Source organism: Cyanistes caeruleus, chromosome 3 (genome assembly GCF_971803275.1).
Source record: "Cyanistes caeruleus chromosome 3, bCyaCae1.hap1.1, whole genome shotgun sequence".
NCBI classification, from domain to species: domain Eukaryota; kingdom Metazoa; phylum Chordata; class Aves; order Passeriformes; family Paridae; genus Cyanistes; species Cyanistes caeruleus.
The window spans coordinates 93434942-93454970 of record NC_141703.1 but is presented as its reverse complement, the minus strand read 5'-3'; the positions used below and the strand labels follow the sequence as shown (position 1 = coordinate 93454970).

The 20029-nt window shown below is 47.7% G+C and overlaps 1 protein-coding gene across 8 annotated transcripts in view; it reads left to right on the top strand.

Moving 5' to 3' along the window:
• Positions 1-10641: 10641 nt before the first annotated feature.
• The window catches only part of BOC (BOC cell adhesion associated, oncogene regulated), a 54269-nt gene continuing 44881 nt past the window's right edge, over positions 10642-20029 (top strand). Inside the window, exon 1 of one of the 8 annotated variants that reach the window (XM_086882960.1) lies at positions 10642-11426. The gene's annotated coding sequence lies outside the window, so the exon portion shown is untranslated. The other 7 variants (XM_023941765.2, XM_086882966.1, XM_086882957.1 and 4 more) reach the window with 7 other exon arrangements.

Genomic DNA, 20029 nt, shown 5'->3' with positions numbered 1-20029 from the left:
TCTTATGTGTGAAGAGCTGAGATAGACTACCAGGTATTAGTTATCACAACCTGTTTGTGTGGTAGACACAGTCCCCAGATAAAATAGTTCTCATCAAGACCAGGATTCTGCACAAAATATATTTGCCTTAGTTTTTTTTCACTCAGCATTGTAGACAACTTTTAGGAAAACCTTGGCATTGCTCTCAGCAGAGACCCAAGCCATTCCCTGCTCTCTTGCCAGATTGCTCCAGGCTACAGTCTGGGTGCATGGATGCACAGAAGACTGTGCCTCTTGGGCAATCTCAGTCCCAAACAACAGGATAGAGCAAACATACCCGAAGTGTGGCTATTGTGCTCGCAGAAAAGTCCTGCTCTTTCACAGGCACAACGATGCTGTCACAGAATATGTCTCTGTCATGGAGGGATTACAATTCCAATATTACTGACCATTAGAAAAAGTGACTCTCAGAGTGACAGAACTGAAGCCAGCCTGTTCATTACCTTTGCTTTTCCTTGCTGATGGATCTCAGCTTGGGGGAGAAGGCAGTGTGGGAGTGGGGGACCTGGGGTCTGTCCTGGGTCCCTATGTGGTGACCAAGCAGTCTGCTGGCACACAGAACCCTGAGGGAGATGGGGGGGCTGCTGGCAGCAGGTGGCTGGCATGGCTCTGTGCCATGTCTCAGTGTGAGATTGGGGAACTGGGAACGTTCTAAGGAAAAACCAAGCACCGATCCCAGACACCTCTCGCAGGAGAGCCCAGCAGCCAGCAAAACAAGGGGGCAGGCTTTTATTTATTCATCTGTGTATGACTGCCATGCCCACATGCCAGGTCCCCCTTGCCACAGCACGCACAGGGCATTCCACTTCCAGGGGCCACCTGCTGCTGGCCAGGGGCTGGGGAAGCCAAGGATTCCTCTGAGCCAGTGATCTCATGTTATTTCTGTGCAGGCAGCAGCTGGAAGTATCTGGAAACATCTCTAACAGTAATTTTTCCTACACCAGCTGTTGCCAGACAGTGGTCTATGAGGCTCTGCTGGTCAATGAGCTCATGGAAAGTGAGCTCTACCTGGGCTCCAGGACCAGCCATATTCTGAAGATTTCCAGCCCTGAAACTGGTGACATAGGTGTGGGAGTGCCTTGTTGAGGGCAGATGAAATTTGTTGGTTCAAAGTTTTGGGCACATGTTGTTATATTCTGTTCTCTGCTGGTTACCCTGGCAGGTACAAGGTAAAGGTGGTTATGGTTTATCCTGTCAAGAGAATGGAGACTGGCAATGGATGATGCTGGGTTAGATTAGGACAGTGGCTGGAAGGATCCTTTGAGTGTTCTCTCTGATTTTTGTACAAAGAGGCAGAACTGCAAGGCATGAGAGAAAGCTTGTGCCTCCTCCAGCCCCACCTATGCCTCTTGCTTGCAAGCTGTTTCCAAAGTTAGGGATGGTAGAAATAGCGACATCCATCCTTTCAGCATCCTTGTTCATTGACCCGATGGGACAAGGAGGCAGTGGTACTCAGTGTTTCACAAAGAGCAGATGCACCATGCCTGGAGGATAGTGCACAACAGCATGTGGGAGCCTCCTCTGGGTGTCACACACCACCTAGATGGGAGAGGGGCAGAGAGGGGGGAGCGGATGCATGATAAAGGATGTGACTGCCAGGGTGTCAGGAAGCGCACCCGTGCTGTGCCCTGGGGGTGCCACATGAACAAGTGTCTGCCCTCCCTCAGGCCGTGGGTGGCTCCATCCTTGGAGGCAGAGGAGGACACCCGTGCACGCTCTGCCGGTGGCCGCCTGCACGTACTCCCTTGTTTTCCTGGCTGAGGCAGAGGGAGAAGGCCTGGTTTCGGTTAAGCCTCGGTCACACAAAGATGCCTTTCCTATTACTCTTTTGTTTTTCCTTCTAAGCAATGTTCCCATTTAACTCTTCCAACTCTCCTCTGTTAGTGTAGCCTGCCCTGCCTGAGGGCCGGCCCAGGTCAGAGATAATTCAGGAACAAAGAGGAGCTGTTGGACTGTGGGGCTGGAAAACCCTCAGCTCTGCCAAGAAGCTTTGGGAACCTCAGCATGTAAGAAGGATAATGCTGTTGAGAAGATCTAGGAGGCCAGGATGAAGATACTCCAGTGGTATAGTGCTGAGCATGATAGAAATACCTAAAGAGTCAGTCATGGCATTATCATGACTGAATTTGGCACCAAACTTCAAATCCACAGAGGGGGAGTGGGGGAGGCGGAAAAGAAAACATGCAAAGGCCTTTTCAAAACTCAAGACCACAAGAAAAAACTTCCTATAAACAAATCAAATGGAAATATTTTTTTAGTTCTATAAACATTTCCCCTTGAAGCGTTCAACCCAAATATTGCATCACTGTGCTAAGACATAAACAAATCTTGCAGTGAAAGAGATGCACACCAACAATAGACTGGCCTGTTTGCCTTGTCTGGGCTGTGAGAAGTGCAAAAAACAAACAAACAGGGCAAAGAGTGACAAGCAGAAGAGAGATGTCTGAGGAATACTTGCTTGAATATTCAAGGAAGAGAAGAATCACACACCCCACCCCCCAAATCCCACTGAGCTTCAATAAGGAAATTAATCTCATTCAGGGTCCTTAGAAAATCACAGCTCTGGAGGACACCAGCCAAACTTGTTTATCAGAAAGCAAGGTAGCTTCTGATTTCTCCCAAATATATTATTTTAAAAAATATATTCTTTGACACAAATATCTCTTGGCTAAAGATATATTTATTTTTGCAGTGATTATAACGGTGGTATCAAGAACTACACTGGCCGAACTGTCCTGTGTTTTACACCAATGTGAGCCAAGCAGCCACACACCTATTGGAAGGCTGTTGCCCTCTGAGCAGGAGGCAGGCATCTAGGTCTGGCTTTTAGTTGGTAAAAATCTTTAGATGCAGTCTAGTTAGAAGAATTCGGTGCCAGATTAGAAAATGTGAGGTACCCTACAAGAAACACATCTCCAAGGAACAGCAGCAAAAGGTGACTTTGCTCTATCAGGACTGCTATTTGCTCTATCTTCTTCATGTGTAGGTACCTCTAATCCAGCTCTACCTCCTCCGTTTCTCACGTTTTTGGAATGCAGTATGACCCTGTAGACGTCATACCTCTGAAAGCACACAAAGCAATCTGCCTCCAGTCCCTCCTCTTGCTCCTGTGCCAGGGGCAGCACTGTCTCTGTGTGGGAAAGGACAAGGACATGCTGAGTGGCAGTGGCAGTGAGGGACATGGTGTACTCACCGTGGCACAACTGTGCCCAGCAGTTTTGGTGCTGCCTAGTGTCGTGTGTTTAGAGTCATAGTACAGTGCTGGGACCAATATTTGGCTCATACCTCAAACAGCCACTGTAAGAGCTGCCAGGGACATACTGGCTTTGTCTCTCTCATCATGAGACACAGGCAAGGAGCTGCACAAGTCACTTGGGTGGGAGGGAATTTCATTCTTGTTCCAGCTCACACAAGAGACACTGTAGAAAGGGCCACCAAAATATGCTGCTTAGAAGGTCAGTCTTATGGGAAAGTCGCTACCAAAAAGCTAGTATAAATTGAAACCTCTTGGGCAGGTAAACTGGCTCTGTCTTCAGCTGAGATGAAATGGAAACATGGTTATCCATGGTTCTCCAACTGGGTTCATACTGCAACAAGCAGACACAACCATGATTTCTCTGGTGGCTTAACATCCCCCTTCCACAAGCCCTCCTGGTGCTGAGCCATGCTGTACATGGTCCTCACACCCAGCAACCCTGGCCGAGCTGCCTGCAGCACTGCAGGGAACACCAAACCTTCTGAGACCATTTGATCTCCCTAGACTCTTGACAAAACCATGCATACTTTATTTGGTCTTATGAAAATGACTTCAGGTGCTGCAGTGGGAGCTGATTTATGAGGGAAGGATGACAGAATGAAGGGCCTCACACACTTCTCATGTTACATTGCATCTAGCTGGTGTGAATTCAGAGACATTTACACCCAGCTAACTGAGGCAGAATTGGGACCAGACCCAGTTTATCTGTCTGACAACAGAGAGGATTAAAGACCTGTAAATGCTAAGCAGGGGTGGTCCAAAAATATTAGAATCAGAAGTAATGGAATGAAGTATACGAGAGTAAAATTTAAATTGTAGAGAAAAGATTACAGCTGACATCCATTCCCTAAGCCAAGTGCTCTGCCTTCCACAAGATGCTTCTAGGTATGGCTTACATCAGTCAGAAAAGGGGATTAAATGGGTTTTGTGTTCAGCATGGTCTGGCACGCAGCAGGCAGACTGGAATGGGAGTATTTTGAGCACTGGTGTCTTGCAAGACTTCAGAAGGCAGTCTGCAAGTGGATTACAGCATCCCTCTCCAAATTCCCACCCAAAAAGTCATGCCTCATGCAATATCTAACACATGCACTCAAATGAAATGGCAAGAAATAAAAGCAGCTGGTAGAAATGAAAAATTAAGAATTTCAAAGCTTTGCCTGATTTTTATTTGCCTATAACCGCTGGCTGCTGCATCGTATCACGCCACCAAAGAATGTGTGGATTTCTTTTTTCCTCCCTGAAAAGTTAGTTTGTTCTTTGGATTAAAAAAGGATCAGAAACACTAAGCTGTATAGCCTTTTAAAGTTCACCTAAACCCTTGTTCTCAGAGGCTGTAAATTCCTGAGCACCATAGCCTTGGCATCAGCCGTGATTCTTTATTTTGAGAGAAGACCTAGTTCCTAAAGTTTTGAATAAATGACTGGTAGGTGCTCTGCTATCCTGCAGTAAAAGTGTATTTGTGCACAGCCTAATGAAAAGACAAAGCAGGGCATATATGCCCAGAGGCACGGAGCTGTAAGACCAGCTCTTTCTCTTTTTGTCTTTGCCTGAGTCTCCAGATTGCAGTAGGGTGAAGGTATTCAGTGGACACCATATCCTAGCAGAGAGGAGAGTATTAAGAGGATACTATAGACAAGCAGTGCATAGCCTGGCATTGCTTGCAAGGAGAGGGACTCATAATGGCTCAAACATCAGTGTCCACAAGGCTTAACAGCAGAGAGTTGAAGATACTGAGGAAGATGATATTAAAGGGTCATATGAAAAATAAGGAACAAATAATGGGAAAGTGCAAGTTGGTAAGACAACACTGTTTCCAGAGACATGTCCTCCAAGTTAGACAAGAGCAGTCTCCTTTGGGCTCTCCTAACAGAGCTAGCCACTAGGACAGAGCAGGAGAAGGTAGGTTTAAGGAGAGTGACACCACTGCCATTGGGGATCAGGAATGTCCTTTGGCCAGATGGTCAGCTGGGGAGAGGGATGTTATCCCAAGGTCCAGCCTCACAACCTAGAGGCTTGCAACAGCCCTCCTCTGGCTTCATGAGCTTTTGGATGAGCCCAGGAAGCACCAGCTCATGCCTGGGACCAGGGGCTTCCCCACAGGCTGAGCCTGGATCAGGACCCCTTCCCCGCGCTCCCTTCGGTGCCTGGCTGTCTCCAGGCCCCGGCTGCCAGGCTGGGATGTGGGTTAGCAGATTTTTTCCACGCTGTTTCTCCGGGATCCCTGACAGAGCCCATCAGAGCTGCCTTTTATCAGCACTGCACGCCTTAGTGAGCCTGTCATGACTCACACACAATGTGCTCTGTGCCGGATTAATCCGGCTGGCTTTCATGCTCAGGATGTGGGCGACGGATGGGAGGGGGGGGTGTTGGGGGGCACGGGGACAGATGCAGGGCTAGTGGGGGCCCGGGAAACTGGGGACCCCCAGGCTTTTCACTTCCTGAAGTTAAGGACTGGTTTGAGGGCTGTTGCAGAGGACAGGGTAAGCACAAGCTTTTAAGCAATGAAAAAGAAGGACAGGAATGCAACAGGTGTGTGGGAAAATGGTAAGGGAAGAGAGATTATAGGTGAATAATAGGTGAATAAATAAAGAAACAACAAAGAGAGAATGTGATGTAAAGGGAGATCTGTGTTCCTTAAAAGGTAAGCTCCCTTGTTGACAGACATGACAGGTAGCTATTTCCCACAGGTGTAATTACCCAGGGACTACACTCCACCTAAAGGGATCTTTTCAGTCTTCAGCATTAACCTGGGACACCTTTAAGATGCCTCCCCATCTTCACTGATGTTGTCTGTAAACCTGCAACAACCTACTAAAGATTAGGGAATCATAAAAAGTGTGAAATCCTAAACCAAGTGGAGTCTGTACTGATGGGAATAAGATTCCCATCAACTACTGTAGCACCAGGTTTCCATGCAGAGACTCCACAGAGAAAACAAATCTCACAGAAGAAAAAACCTGCTTTTTCCAACAAACCTCTATGAAGCTAAAAATGGATACCAGTGGGAAAGGATCAGTCAAAGCCACCTAGGAAGCTCCACTAAAACATCCTGCCCTCTGCCATGATTTCCAGCTGAAGGGGTGCACACACACAAAAAAAACCCCTAAACTGATTCTTAAAGAGCTGGTGATGCTGCAGTTTTACATACATACATATAATTTGAATGCATATGCTAAAACTTCTCCTCCAATTTGAGATTCATAACGTTCACTTGAAATGATTCATTCAATCTAATTTATTTTACCCATGAAAGACCTATGTTCAGCACCTACTGCCCAAGTTCCCATTTCCACTTGGAAGGGTGAACTACTTTACAGTCCTGTCTATCCACTGTACATGCATCCAAAAGTTCCCAAATAATTTCCCACTCAAGGATGAGAATAAGCTTGCTTCCCACTGAAATATCCCTGTCTCTGGATAAAACACAATGCCTATTTAACAGCACAGAGCAACACTGTCACTGCAAAAAATGATATGCATGGTCTTGGTTTTACATCCTGACCATCAGGGGAGCATTTCTTATTGTTATTCTGAGATGGATTTTGGCAGTGAACCCAAAGGCAGGAGAGCATGTCCTACCTCTTTCTGCACACATCAGGTTCATGGTGCCCTTGTACCTGGTCTCAGGACTTCCCACATCCAGCACTGACAGTCAGTGAGGTGTGTGGTCATGGTCACAAACATGGTTTATTATTTGCCTTCACTGCAAGAGAAGTTTTAAACTGTAGGAGAGTAGTTGCTAAGTTCTGAGGAAGTAAAGCAGGATTCTAGAGGGGATGGGTTGGAAAGGTTATTTATTTAGGGCATTTGTCTGACCTCCTTACTCAGGCAAAAAGTTATACCCATTGCCTTTGATAATTTCCTGTTAACATTTCCTTAAAGACCCTGTCCTTCTACTCAAAATGTTCAGTGACGTTGTAAACACTTGCCAAACACAAGAGGATCTCTCTGACTGCCGATCCCTGAACATTTTAAGACAAGGAAACAAATGGACCTGAACCAAATCTTCTCATAGGATTGGGAGCCCACTAACTCTCTAAACATTTCCTACCAGTGACCTGACTACAAACAGAATGGTAGTTCTTTACAACATCCCCTGTGTGTATGTGGCATAGAACAGGCACAGCTGTACCCATATATAACACATTTTGCACCAATATATATGTTTTATACCAATATATGTATCACTGCAAGAAAAAAAAAGAGAGAATGGTATTTCTGTGGGGCTGTGTTTCTTTTATATTGTTTTTATCATGTCTGAAATAGGAACAGTGCTAATAAAACTATCTTGCTGCTAGCCCCTCTCTCAGAGAGAAAAGCTAGCACTGGTTCACTGCGATTTTTTATTTCAAAATACATATGTTATCCCTTGTGTATGCTTGTGTTTGTGCATGAGGGGTAATGTATATATTCTGAAATAAAAGAAACACCAGTGAACATATGATATTTCTGTCTGACATCAGGATGAGCTTGTCACAACCAAGTCTACGTCCCTGACTTCGACCCTAGTGGTAAAACTAAACTGACATTAAGTTGGTTTAGTTTATGCCAGCAGAGATTTCCTAATATAGGCAGGTCCTATCTCTTGTCCTTTCATCCCACCCCCCTCTTTAATTTGTCTCTCTGAGTTCTGATGACTGAATCACTTCCCCCTTTGTTTCTCTGATTTCTTTCCTAATCTTCTGCTCCTGAAAGATGCTTAGTTCCTGAATCCCTATACAAATACACTTTCCTTTCTAAGCTTCTCACCAGCCAAACAAGGTTTTATTTGTTTATTTAATTTGACATGTCAGAGAGAAATGATCCCATTTCCTATGGATTATCAAAGTAACAAATAGCTTTACAAGAGGGTAAACAAAGTAAAACTCATGCTGAAGCTCCTTTGAACTGGGGGCTTCCCGTTCACGTCCCTTCATAATGTGAGTGTTTCTCCTCTCCTCTACACAGTACACAGGATGACTTTCTAGTCACTTTGGACTATGGCCACTAGCTAGCCATCAATTCCTCATCCATCCTTCCACAAACTTATCTTGAATTTCCAACAACATGGCCAGACAGCTTTGAACTCACTCTATGAGGGAGCATTTTATCCATCTTGTCTTTGCCTCACAGTGCAATTCTCCTCATTCACTTTTCATTTTTGCAAAAATACAGAGCTAGAGGAACCTGGTGGTGAGCCTGGGAGCCTTCATGGAGGCAGGGATACCATGGTGATTTTTACTGAGTTCTGCCTAACTCAGACAGCAGACATGGTACACCTAAAGCAGCATTTTTCAACATGCCTCCTGCAATGTACATTTCTGGAGAAAAGCAGACAAAACAATAAACTCAGGTATGCATCTGGGCTAAAATTTGTAAGGACTCAGAGACAGAGCTGGTGATGAGCTGCTCTCAGGACAGCAGACCCCAGCAGCGTGCAGCTCACATTTTCTCAGGGTTTGGTTTGGTGGCTGGGGCCTGGCTGACTTCCCCCCACCCCCAACATCTCTTTCTGTTTATTACTCCTGCTGTAATTGGGAGGCATGTGTGGATGAATTAAACATAGCAGGACAGATGAGAAAACTCTCCCTCTTAGCTGGCTGAATGAGCAAATTTAACTGAGCCTGTTACCCACTGAGTATCGTGCCGACATGCCAGGGTCCGGTTTCCTTTGAGCTCGCCCTTTCATGCGGAGTCCCTCTGTGCCCCCTGCCTTGCTCCTCACAATATCAAACAGCTGGAGTTTCAGCAGCCCCAAGGAGAAGCCTTTGCATGCAACAGCAGCAGCAGTGGGAATTTTGTCTGGGATCAGAGCGGGACAGGGCCAATATGGGCAAATTGGTAGCCAAGGATCAGGGGGGCTCTGGCATCTCCAGAAGGAGATGGGACACCCCCACCCCCCAGCTGTAGGCTGTGCTTGGTCAATGCCCAGAGGAAAAGTTTCCTTATGCCTGAGGAACTGGGGTTAATGAGGGGGTTTTGGCTTTTGCGCTACTTTCGAGCTTCAGACAGGCCTGTGGCGTCCAGAACCCGATTCTGGCGGGGAGTTTGAAACAAAGGCATGCCAGCCTAGAGCAGGCATCCCCAGTATAGCAACAACAGCGCTTCCCGAGAGCAGGACTGCCACTGGCTTGTCCTGGGATGCCAAGGGGACGTGGCTGCACAAACCAGCACCCTGCTTTGTCCCAAGGCATTTCTTTTGGGAGGCAGGCGAGAAGAACAGCATATGAAGGGCACCGCTGCATCCATCTATTCCCTCAGCCCCAGGGATAAACAGGGAATGTAATACTGCAGGGCTGCAATCTTTTCTTTCATACTGTTTAACAAGCCCTGGGGCACTTCTTTGCACAACGTAGCTCTAATTCTGCTCCCTCACCTTTTTCTTCCCACCTCTGTAAGCCTAAAGCTAGTCAGGGCTAATTCAATTCCTGCTTTAATTTAGGAGAGTTTACGACTGCTTTAAATTAGGAAACCAGCATTTTTCAGACAAGGCAGGTGCTAGAGGTCTTAGCACTTGTAAAAATTAGGCCACTTAGTGAGGTGTCTACACATGGATTTAGCACCTGAGGAGTGTGTTACTGAGTAATATAAGGAAAAAGTTGGAATATTGGAAACAATTCTTTAAAAGATAATTTGAAAGCAAAGTTAACATTTCAGAGGAGGGAAGTTTGTGTTCAACCTGATAAGCTTACCCATTGAAACCAAAGTTGAAGAAGCCACCAACACATGCTCGGTTGGAACTCAAAAAATCCTACAGAAAAATCAATTTTAATATTTTCAGTACCCATGTAATAAACCAAGGAAGTAAGAACCCCAAACACAAATTGAAAACACTAAATCCTTTGCATCGTCCTCATGGGAAATGAGTAAACCAGGAGATCAGAACTCTCCTAAAGTGCCACTAAGCAGGAATAACTCTGAAACACAATGATGACATGATGAAAAACTTCAACTCTTTCTTCTTTGAAGACTGAAGGACTTCACATTTAGAAACTACGGATCATGTTTGTCATCTATGCTCTTCTGTACATGAAGAGCATAGATGTGAGAAACCTATCCTGACCTTTCAGTGACAGATTTGTTTCAAGATAATCTTTACTGACGGGCCTTGAAAGACTGAAGATTTCCCTGCACCTACGGGTAAATTTAAGTTTTTAGGCGTGAATTCACTCTTTGGTGCAGGGAGACGCAGAGAGGAGGAAGTGGTGAGGTTTAATCTCAGGGAGCAGTGTCACTGCTTCTCCTGAGAATTTGTGCCCGAGACACTCTCCGTGAGAGCAAGCACCTGCTAGGAAGGGATGGTTGGAAGAAAAGACCTTTTCATCTTTCTGGTATTTATTACAACCGATGCCGGCCGAGGGTGGCGCGGGGTGGCCGCACCAGTGAGCTCCCGGTGCCGCTCCAGCCTGCGGTGCCAGCCCAGGAGCCCGCGCCCCTCGCCCCTCACGCCGGGCCGGCGGGGCCGCCTCCCCCCGCCCACAACAACCAACTTTTCCTCCCCACTTTCCCGCTTCCGCCGGCCCGGGAGCGGCCCTGGGGGCCCGCGGATCCCGCTTCGCGGGGCTGGGGAGACGGGGATGGGGCTCGGCCGCTGCCCGGCTTTGGGGAAGGGGTTTTACTTAGAGTTTTCTCCCTCCTCTGGCTCCTCCTCTTCTTCCCTCCTCCTCAGGGGGAGGGGAAGGAGGGAGGCTCTTGGGGCAGGAGTAGCCGGAGCAGGGAATTGTTTGGGAGTTCAGTCATCCAAAAGCCGTCTCCCGTATGGAGGGTCTGGCTTCCCGCATCCCGGCGCCTCTTCCCTCCTCCTCCTCCTCCTCCTCCTCCTCCTTCTCCTCCTCCTCCTCCTGCCGCGCCTGAGCTCAGCGCGGCCCCCCATCCCCAGCGCCAACCCGCAGAAAAAGCACAACCACCACCCCCAAACCAAGGGCCCCCTCACTTTCCCCTTCCCCCCAAACCAGGCTTTTCCCCCTCTTTTTCTCTCTTTTTTTTTTCCCCCTACTTCTGTGTATGTGCGCGCGCGCGCGCGTGTGTGTGTAGTGAATTCCCCGCAGATCCGGCCTGGAAGTTCCCAGCTCCTGGAGTTAAGCCTCTTTGTTGCTTCCCTTCGTTTGGGGCATCTTTGTGTTTCCCCCCGCCTGCTCCACTGGAGACCGCGGTGAGTGAAAGAGAAGGGGCCCGGGCCTGGTGGCCCTGGCGAGGGGCCGGGAGGACGCACGGTGGCGGCGGGCGATGGGGCGCAGGGCTTTCGCCCCAGCCGGCTTCAGGCAGCGGCAGAGTTCGGGAAGTTGCTGTGGGGATGTGAGGAAGGGGTTCTGCCTAGGGATGTAGGAGACGTGACAAGGGAGTAGTGGAGACCCTCTGGTCCCCACCGGGACGCGGCTTGTTTTTCGCTCAGGCAGGTGAGATGTGGGGGGCTCGGATGTTTCCCTCCAGCTCTTCCTCCTCGGCGGCTCGGCCAGAGCTAATGGAGGGCCCAGGGCACTCACACGCTCCGCGGTGCTCCAGGGCTCGCCTGCAACTTCCCCAGCAGCCTGGTCCTCACTGGCGGCCGGGCGAGGAGGCACGGTGAGCAGCGAGGGACGAGGAGGAGCTGTGCAAAGTAAGCCGCAGATCCATCCTCCATTGCTCCGACTCTTGTCAAAAGCTGCTGGGAGTTTACAGGCAAGAGCTGTCTCTGGCAGATGCGAAGGCATTTCGGTGTGTGCTCTGTGAAGGGGCTGCTGCTGCTAGGAAAAGCGGGGGTGGGTAGTCTGCCAGTAGAATTTTTGTCTTTTTTTGTGACTGTAGAGTTTCTAACCCTGGTGTAAGGATGAGGAGTGATTTGGGTCAGGGGAAGTAATTTTCTGCCCGGCAGTAGTATGTTGTGGGATTTGTGCACGCACGCCTCCCTGCTTGGACTGCAACTTTGGCAGATCATCTGCATGGTGACTGTAAATAGAAAATGTGTTGGGAAGAAACTGGGATGCTGAATTTGTAGCCGTGTCCAAACAAGACTTTTTCAAGTGCTCTGAAGATACTAATACTTACTTTGGAAAATAATTGGCTTTTACCAATACCCCTGGCTGGCAGAAGGTACTTAATACAAACCTGTCTTTGGGCATTTCCCAAACTTATTCTGGTAACCCAAGTGTTATTTCACTGACATTGTGTGAAAGGCAGTTCATGTCTATTAAAGTTGGGCTTTTTTGTCCTTGTTTGTTTTAAAGAAACTCTCTTGACCTCTCTGCAGCATTATGTGAGTGGGATAACAGGAATCCATACACACACTCAGCACCCGCATGTAATTCCCAGCATGTCTTAAATGTTTTTCTTGGTGCCCAATTCTCTTAATTTCTACATTGCTACCATAGTGTCTTTTTGATATGTTCATTTGGAATCTGCCATTAAAATTTCTTTTCCCATGGGCTAAAAAACTACAGTGGAAAATATTAGAAGAATGTAGGCATTTTGTAAGTAGAATTTTATCTTTGTTTTCTTTTGAAACTAACTGACTCAGTGTGCCTACAATTAAGAGGAGGGTTCCTCCGTATTTATGCCTGTGTACTTACATAGCAGTCACTTTAAATTAATGGGTTGAATATTGAGGTTCATGTCTTGGGGAGGGATTTCAGCAGAAACACATCATGGGTTTGCAGTGAAGATTTGTTCTGGTTTTTTAAGTGACCTAAAGAAATGAAGGTGAAATAAATTCTCATGCTGCTAGGAGTCATGTGGGGATCTTCTGAAGTAAATAGGACAATTAGGAAGAGCTGTGAGCTCCCTGCTGGGTGCATGATATTCTCTTATAAGAAGTAAATAGGGTTTTGTTCCATGTCCTTTTCTTAATCCTCCCCTTCAGATACAGTTACAGGGACTCATCCTGCATGTTCCAAGCAGAAGAGGTCCCAATAGGTGTTTGCTGTGATGGTTGAAGTCAAATACAGTGCAGTCCTCCCTGCTTCCTGCTGGGGAATGTGAGGCAGGTTCATCTGAAGGGTGCACAGAGGTCCTGTGCAGATGGGAAAGGCAACTTCAGTTTTCTCCCACTTGTACACACACACAGCCCCGGGACCTTTATTTGAGAGATATCCCACTACATTTCTTCTCTGCTTGGCGCAATGAAGAAGCCTTGGATTCTGCATGTGTGTGTTCCAAACTAGCATGTAAGTTGTATGAGTTCGGTGCATCCCTGCAGTCTGGAGAAAGCAGCTTTTCTGTGCCTTCTACTGACATGATTCAGAAGCACAGAGTGAGAGGTTCTTTGAGACTGCAAGGTGAAACGCAGTGTCTGGTGTTTGCAGAGGTCTTTCCAGCCCTCAGAATATGAGACTCCTGGCTTGGAGTTTTGCTCCACTGAAGGACAGGTGGATCATTACTCAGTGCACTTCACTGCTTGAAATTCTGCTGTGTCCTCAAAACTAAGAGCAGACAGATCCCTCCAAATCTTCAGTACCAACCTGGCAGCCTTACAATACCTTCATGAAGCTAGTACAGCTCCTCCTGGCTGACTAGGGCTAGCAGAATTGCCTCTGTGGGAGCCAGCTGGAGCATCCTGCCAAAGAGGAATGCTCAAGAAGCATCATGGGCAGGGCTATGAAGCAAGCAGCCTGCTTTGTCCCCATACTCCCCAGTGCTGCAGAGGAGAAACTTCCTTTCCTGAGTTAAGAAAAGTTGCTCATTTAGGGCAGACCTGAATTTTTGTAGTTTCTTGTCATTGTTACTGACACACTTGACTGAAACTTCACCAGATCTACCTGCCAGTTTTTCCTGGTCTGTTCCTGAACTACCGGCCCTTAGGAGCACAGAAACCCTGCAATCTGATAACAAGCATAGGTAAAAAAACAGCTATTGCTTCTTCTACCTGGGCTGTGGGAGGGAGGACAGGTGACAGGATGGAAAGGCACTTCAGTTGGAAGCGTGTGTTCAGAAGTGGAGGTGTTTGGGCTGGGTCTTCAGTCCATGCACATGCCCTATTGTGAGCTTGAATTTTCTCCACAGTCCTGTGCCTTACTGTTCTCTTACAGAAAATGGAACTGGACCCCGTGCTGATGGGTTCAGCGCTGGGAGGCTGGGCAGATATTGCTGTCTGTGTTGGCTCTTGCCAGCTGGCCTGTACCCACCCTCATGTCTCTCAGAGCAGAACTCAGGGGTACTGGGGAGGACCCTCTCTGCTGTGCTGAGCCTCCTTGGGACTGCTACAGGGCTGGAGAGGCACTTCTGTGCTTCCATAATCACTCTTTTCCCCGGCAAAGACAGACTGTCTGTCTCCCAGCACCCCGCCCTGTGTGCCTCATGAAGCAGGGGAGCAATGACAGGAGTGTGTTGGGGACCATACTGGTTGTTTTAGCCCACATTGGCCTGCAGGTGGGTTTTCAGGGACTTGAGCTGAGCTGGGCTCAGTTTAGTCATGCAGCCTGGAAGGTGTTGCAACAGCAGTAGGCCGGTAACTCCAGGTTAACAGAAGTTCCTTTGGCAGTAAATAATGGTGGGTTGTTCATTTTAATATCTGATCCGAGTGCCTCAGAGACATGAGGCACAATTCCCTTGGACTTCTTTAATGTGCAGGGGTGACTTTGATATATTACTGCTGGCTGACCAAGGCTTGCAAATCTCTGGGTTTAAACCATTACCTCCCGGGCTAAAAATTTGCAGTGTGAATTCTGCAGTTAGGATGGGATATCCTACAAGGAAAAAGTTCTCTTGCAAAATCTTTGGAGACTTCCTGTTTCTGGTTAGACTGAAAACATCCTGAGGGAAAAAACCTGCTGCTGGTTGTTCTGGTGCTCCTGTGGTCAGTCTCAGTTTAAGAGGTTGTTATGTATTCCAGTTCCTAGGCCACAAGAACAATTTAAAGCAAATAATGACTAAATGAATTGCAGGTCCTTAGGTAGAATGGGGGTGAATATCATCTTTTGGGTTTCTAAATGTACTTTGGGTAATTGTTGAACATAAGGTATCGCATGCATCTTTTTCTCTTTCCTGATACTGGGTTCAGTTCCTCTTGGCTCCGAATCATACGACATCATATCTGCTGCTTCATTGGCTGAACACAGTGCTTGAAGCTGGTTCTCTGGAGGGAATGCGTGCAGAATGGGGAGCTTTCAAAATTTGCTTTGTATGCATATTTGTGCATAAGTCTTCTAAAATCTCTCCACAGGAGTGTGTTCTCCAGCAACACAGCTGTCTGAGTGTCCATGGGAAGCTAAGACAAAAGGAGTATGGATGCAGTGGAAGCAAGTTGGCTGAAAAGCTCGGAAGGATATTTATTGCAGGGAAAAGAAACCACTTGGTGCTTACACAGTCCTAGAGCTGCTGCGGGCGGTGCAGAGCTTTCTGCTTAAACATGGAGCAACAGATCCCTGCCCTGGGGATGTTACATGCTCCTTTTATTAAAATGGCCTCTTTTCCCTGCAAAAGGACAAATGGGATGGGAGGCTCAGCTCTGCCTGGTGGGGCTGGTAGCAGAGCACCTGGACTGGGTGCCTGTGAGGGGCTCTGAGGGCTGCCATTGTGTGTTGTAGGAGCTCTTGAGTTAGAGGCAGTGCCAATTTATTTTGGCTCTAGTGGCATCGATGGAGAGAAATGTGCGTCAGGAGGCGTGTAGGACGTGCTTGAGCTTCTTTGCCCTCCTTGTGGGCAGTGTGCCAGCACAGAGGTGAGAGCCAGACTTTATCCTTGCTTTCTGTTCAGCTGCTCTTGGGAGGCTGCTGCCCTGTGTCCAGTCATCTTCCCTGAGCAGCCATTAGATGTGAGGATGGCAACTGCGTCTTGTGCCTGTGCAGAGCGTTGGAGGCGCTTGCAGGGCAAAATCCACACCACACCACAGCGTGTTGCCCCTATGGAAACCCACTGTTGTCAAGTTTGCAGAGGTTTTGGCCTGCAGTGTCTCTATGTGTGTGTGTGAAAAAGCCAGATGGTGTTTTGGAAAGCAGTCATTTTTCATTAACTTCGGTGCCTGCCATAGGCAGTAAATCTTTCACCCCAAGCCCTGCAGGAGCAATGCCATTTTGGGTCTCTCAGGTCCACTCTGGCAGAGAGATTAGCTAGCAGGTTGTACTTTCATGCACAGCCATAGACCCAGGGCCCTGCCAAATGCAGTGATGTGTTCTCTGGCTGTACTGTCAGCGAGTCTGAACAAGCTTGTATATCTGAAGACTGTGCATCAGACCCTTCTGCTATTCTTTAAATCATGAGTGCAGGGGAAAAGAGTGTAAAGATCCCTGTCAGAACTGTGTTGTCAGCTTTCAAATACCAGAATGAGGTTACTTTTTTTTTCTCTTTTAGTTGACAGAAAGACAGGTTAGACGGAGCCCTGTGAATTAATGTGTTGAGTTTAGTGTGGTTTGGAAAGCCTGTGGTAATACAAACATATTGAGGTAATCTTTGAGAAAATACATTTCAAATACAGATACATTGGCTTGGAATACAGCATTTATTTGCAAAATTCATATTTTTCTGATAATTTATCATGCCACTTTAATTTATCCTGGTACTTCTAGGGAGAGCAGCCACCTTATTGCTTACTGACGCCAGTTTGTTAGGGTGCAAGCCTGGGATGCGAGGGCAGCTGCGTTTGATTCTCCTCTACACCACAGATTTCTCCCCAAGATGGGGCAAGTTGTTCTTTGCCTCCACCTGCAAAACTAAATGGCACTTCCCTGCCTCCTTGTGGTGTTGAGGATAGGTCTGCTGGAGATCAAGAGAGACCATAGATTTGCTGGCCCTCAAAAAACCTCTTGGAAGAGGAACCCTCAGCAGAGAGTGGCACTGAAGCCCAGTGGGTGGGTGGCTCCTGTTTGCCTCTGGGGACGTATGCCCCTGCTTGCTGGGTGGATGTGGGCTCTCTAGGGGGCTGTGGGATGTTTTTGCTTTGGAGGGCAGGCTGGTGTGCAGCTCTAGCAAAGGCCCTCTCTGAGCACGACCCTTGGGGAGCCTCGCGTAGGTAGCAGCAGTGCAGCTGCAGCAAACTTCTGGCTCCAGCCAGTGGTGGCACAGAGAGGCCATTGTAATCCTATGTGCTGTACAGTGTACATCTCAACAGGCAAAGTGGCTCCAGGGTTGGTTGTTTTTATTTTCCCCCTCCTCCTCTCCATCCCTTCAAATCTACTTTATGAAGTTCCTCCCCTTAAATTGAAAATTTGGCCTTATCTTCAAAGAAGCCCTTTAGTGCCAAGCTTTTAAAGGTGGGGAGGAGGCGAGAGCAAAAACATCACATCCATTAACAGCCCAGTTGCCAGAGAAAATGTTTTTTAAAACATAATCTGAAACCTTAGTGTTTGGGAGCCAAAGCCGAGATTGAATACAAGTATGGGCCTTGTCCCTAGAGAGTCACAGCACTGGGAATATGCTGGCACAAAGACAGACCATGGGGCGAGGATTCTTGTGCTTGCACGCACACAACTAGAGAATTATTTGGAAGCCAGTAGTGTTCTGGATGCTGGAGAAATTTAATCTAGTGCCTTCTGTCCCAAGTTGCTCCATGAGCTGTAGCTGATGTGGAGAGCATTCTCATTGCTTCTCTGGATGGCAGTCCCCTCTGGAGCAGGAAGATTCCTGCTATTTTTGGCCATGGATGGTAAAAAGGACTGTCTGGTCCAGCTGTTTTAGATCCTGCTGCTGTCAGCAAGAGATTTCTTTGGGGCCCCTGAATGGTGATGGGCATATGCTTTCTGTGTTTTATTTCTCCAGAAGAAAGCTGCTTGTTTAACAGACCCAAGCACTGTCAGATTGAAGGGTTGGGTTTGAGTCCCAGTGTCAAGAGATGTTCTCAGAAACGTGCTGCGTGGGATATTTCAAGAACACCTGGGCTGACTTTGATGATGCGGTGGAGAGTCAGTGAGACTTGTGCACTGAGACCAGCTCCTGTCCCCACTTTTCAGGACAGGGTCACACTTGGTGGGTTTATGGGACGGTCCCACTGTCACCAGTGCTGCCTGGATTAGTCCTGACCACCCACTCCTGCATGGAAGTAGATCGTGTTTCGTAAGCGGCTATTCAGGCATATCCTGGCTTGCAAGCACTTGAAATGCAGTTTCTAAGCCAGAGTCATCTTGGCAGAAGGAGAGCAAGATGCCCCCAATTGTCCAGTTGTAGTGGGGTTTGAATCCAGTGAGGAGGACCCCATTACTAACTTCTTCTGGGCTTGGCCAGCCAGACCACAGCAGAGCTGTGTGTGGGACCCTTGCAGGAGGAGGGATTGATATCTACTAGCTCTGGAGTCCATGTGGGGACTTCTCTACCCTTCAGCTGGCCAAGCAGGGTATCAGGCTTGTGGCTGTCAGGCATTTCTGCAGCTGGAGGCTTGTAGGGTGAAACAAGCCTGTGAGAAGCTGGTACATGAAGAGCTCCTCAGAGAGGCACACCAGCTGCTTTAGATGTGTCCATCATCACCTTTTGTCATTCTGACTTTGCCTTTGGGGTGTCTGGGAGTGTCCTGAAGGGAAAAGATGTTTGCTTTCCAGCAGATGAGGAGCTGAGCTCCTGGTTCCATGCCAGCTTGTACCTGAACACCTCTGTAATGCTGTAGAGGAAGAGTCCAGGGCCACGCAAGGACTGGTTGACTTTGAGGACCTCGCTGCTCTGGGTGCCTGAGGTTCTGTAAATGTTGCAAGAGTAGTTCAACTGTTGTCACCTCAGCTCCAGATCCTGTCAGAGGTGGCTGCCCAAGCAGCAGAGAGGAAGAAGGTCTTGGGATCATGATCAACTATGCTGGATGACCATGCAGTCCATTAGTTTGATGATGGATGCTGAGAAAGGGAGGTCACTACCAAGGTACAGAGCTGGAGCTGCTGGAGCCTGGGTGTGTTTGCTGACCCTGCTCGACTCTTTGTAGGGAGATATGGAGCCATTTTCAGGAAGCCTTAGGGAGGAGTGATTTGGTTTACATGGCAGGACAAGCTAGCCCTGTGTCTCACAGGACAGGCACCAGTGTACCCCTGCTTCCACTAGAGCTGGCTGTGCTTGCCTGGTATCAAATGTGCAGAATGGGCTGTGGGATCCTGCTGACAGCATCATGAAGCCTGTGGTCTTTTCTGGAAGGAAGGGTCTGCTGCTTACATCATGTAACAATTTAGGCAGGAACACAATTGCTAAATATACAGTTGTCCTGTTTTCCTCACAGTTGCCTGGGCTGCAGGTTTGGGTAGAAGGAAATAGGAGCACAAAGAGAATGACATCAAGAGCAAGTGGCAGGCTGTGTTTATCATTGATGCCTGACCCTATAATCTCCCCAGGGATAGCTTTGGACATCCCTAACCCCTGAACCACTTGAAAGAACCACCTTTAAAAATATTTCCCAAACTAGTGACCAAGCAAACAAGTGCAAATTTCATCAGCCACAAAAATGTGAGTATAACCCAGTTTTAGCATAGCTTCAGCACTGAAGATAAGTACAGGTTTCTTGACTGTCTGGATGAAGGCCTGAGAAAGGCCTGCTATGCCATCTTTCCCCATCACCATATTCCAAAACCTAAATTATTATTTGTATTACAGCTGTGTCTACAAGTTTTAACCAAGGTTGGGACACAGCTATGGTAGATACCATGTTAACTTGTAGTGGGAGACTGTTCCTACATCACCATTCAAAACAGTGAGGCAAATGTGGAAGAGAAGATAAAAACAGAACATGAAAAGGACACGTGCCTTGGAGTGACTTGGCAGGTCAGGACTGGAGCTAAGTGCAGAGCCCATGATGCCTGATACTCAGTCTCATGCTCCATCCTCCACCCTGCCCTGCTCAGAAGAGATCAAAGTTGAGTGTCACTAAACCTTGATTGAAAG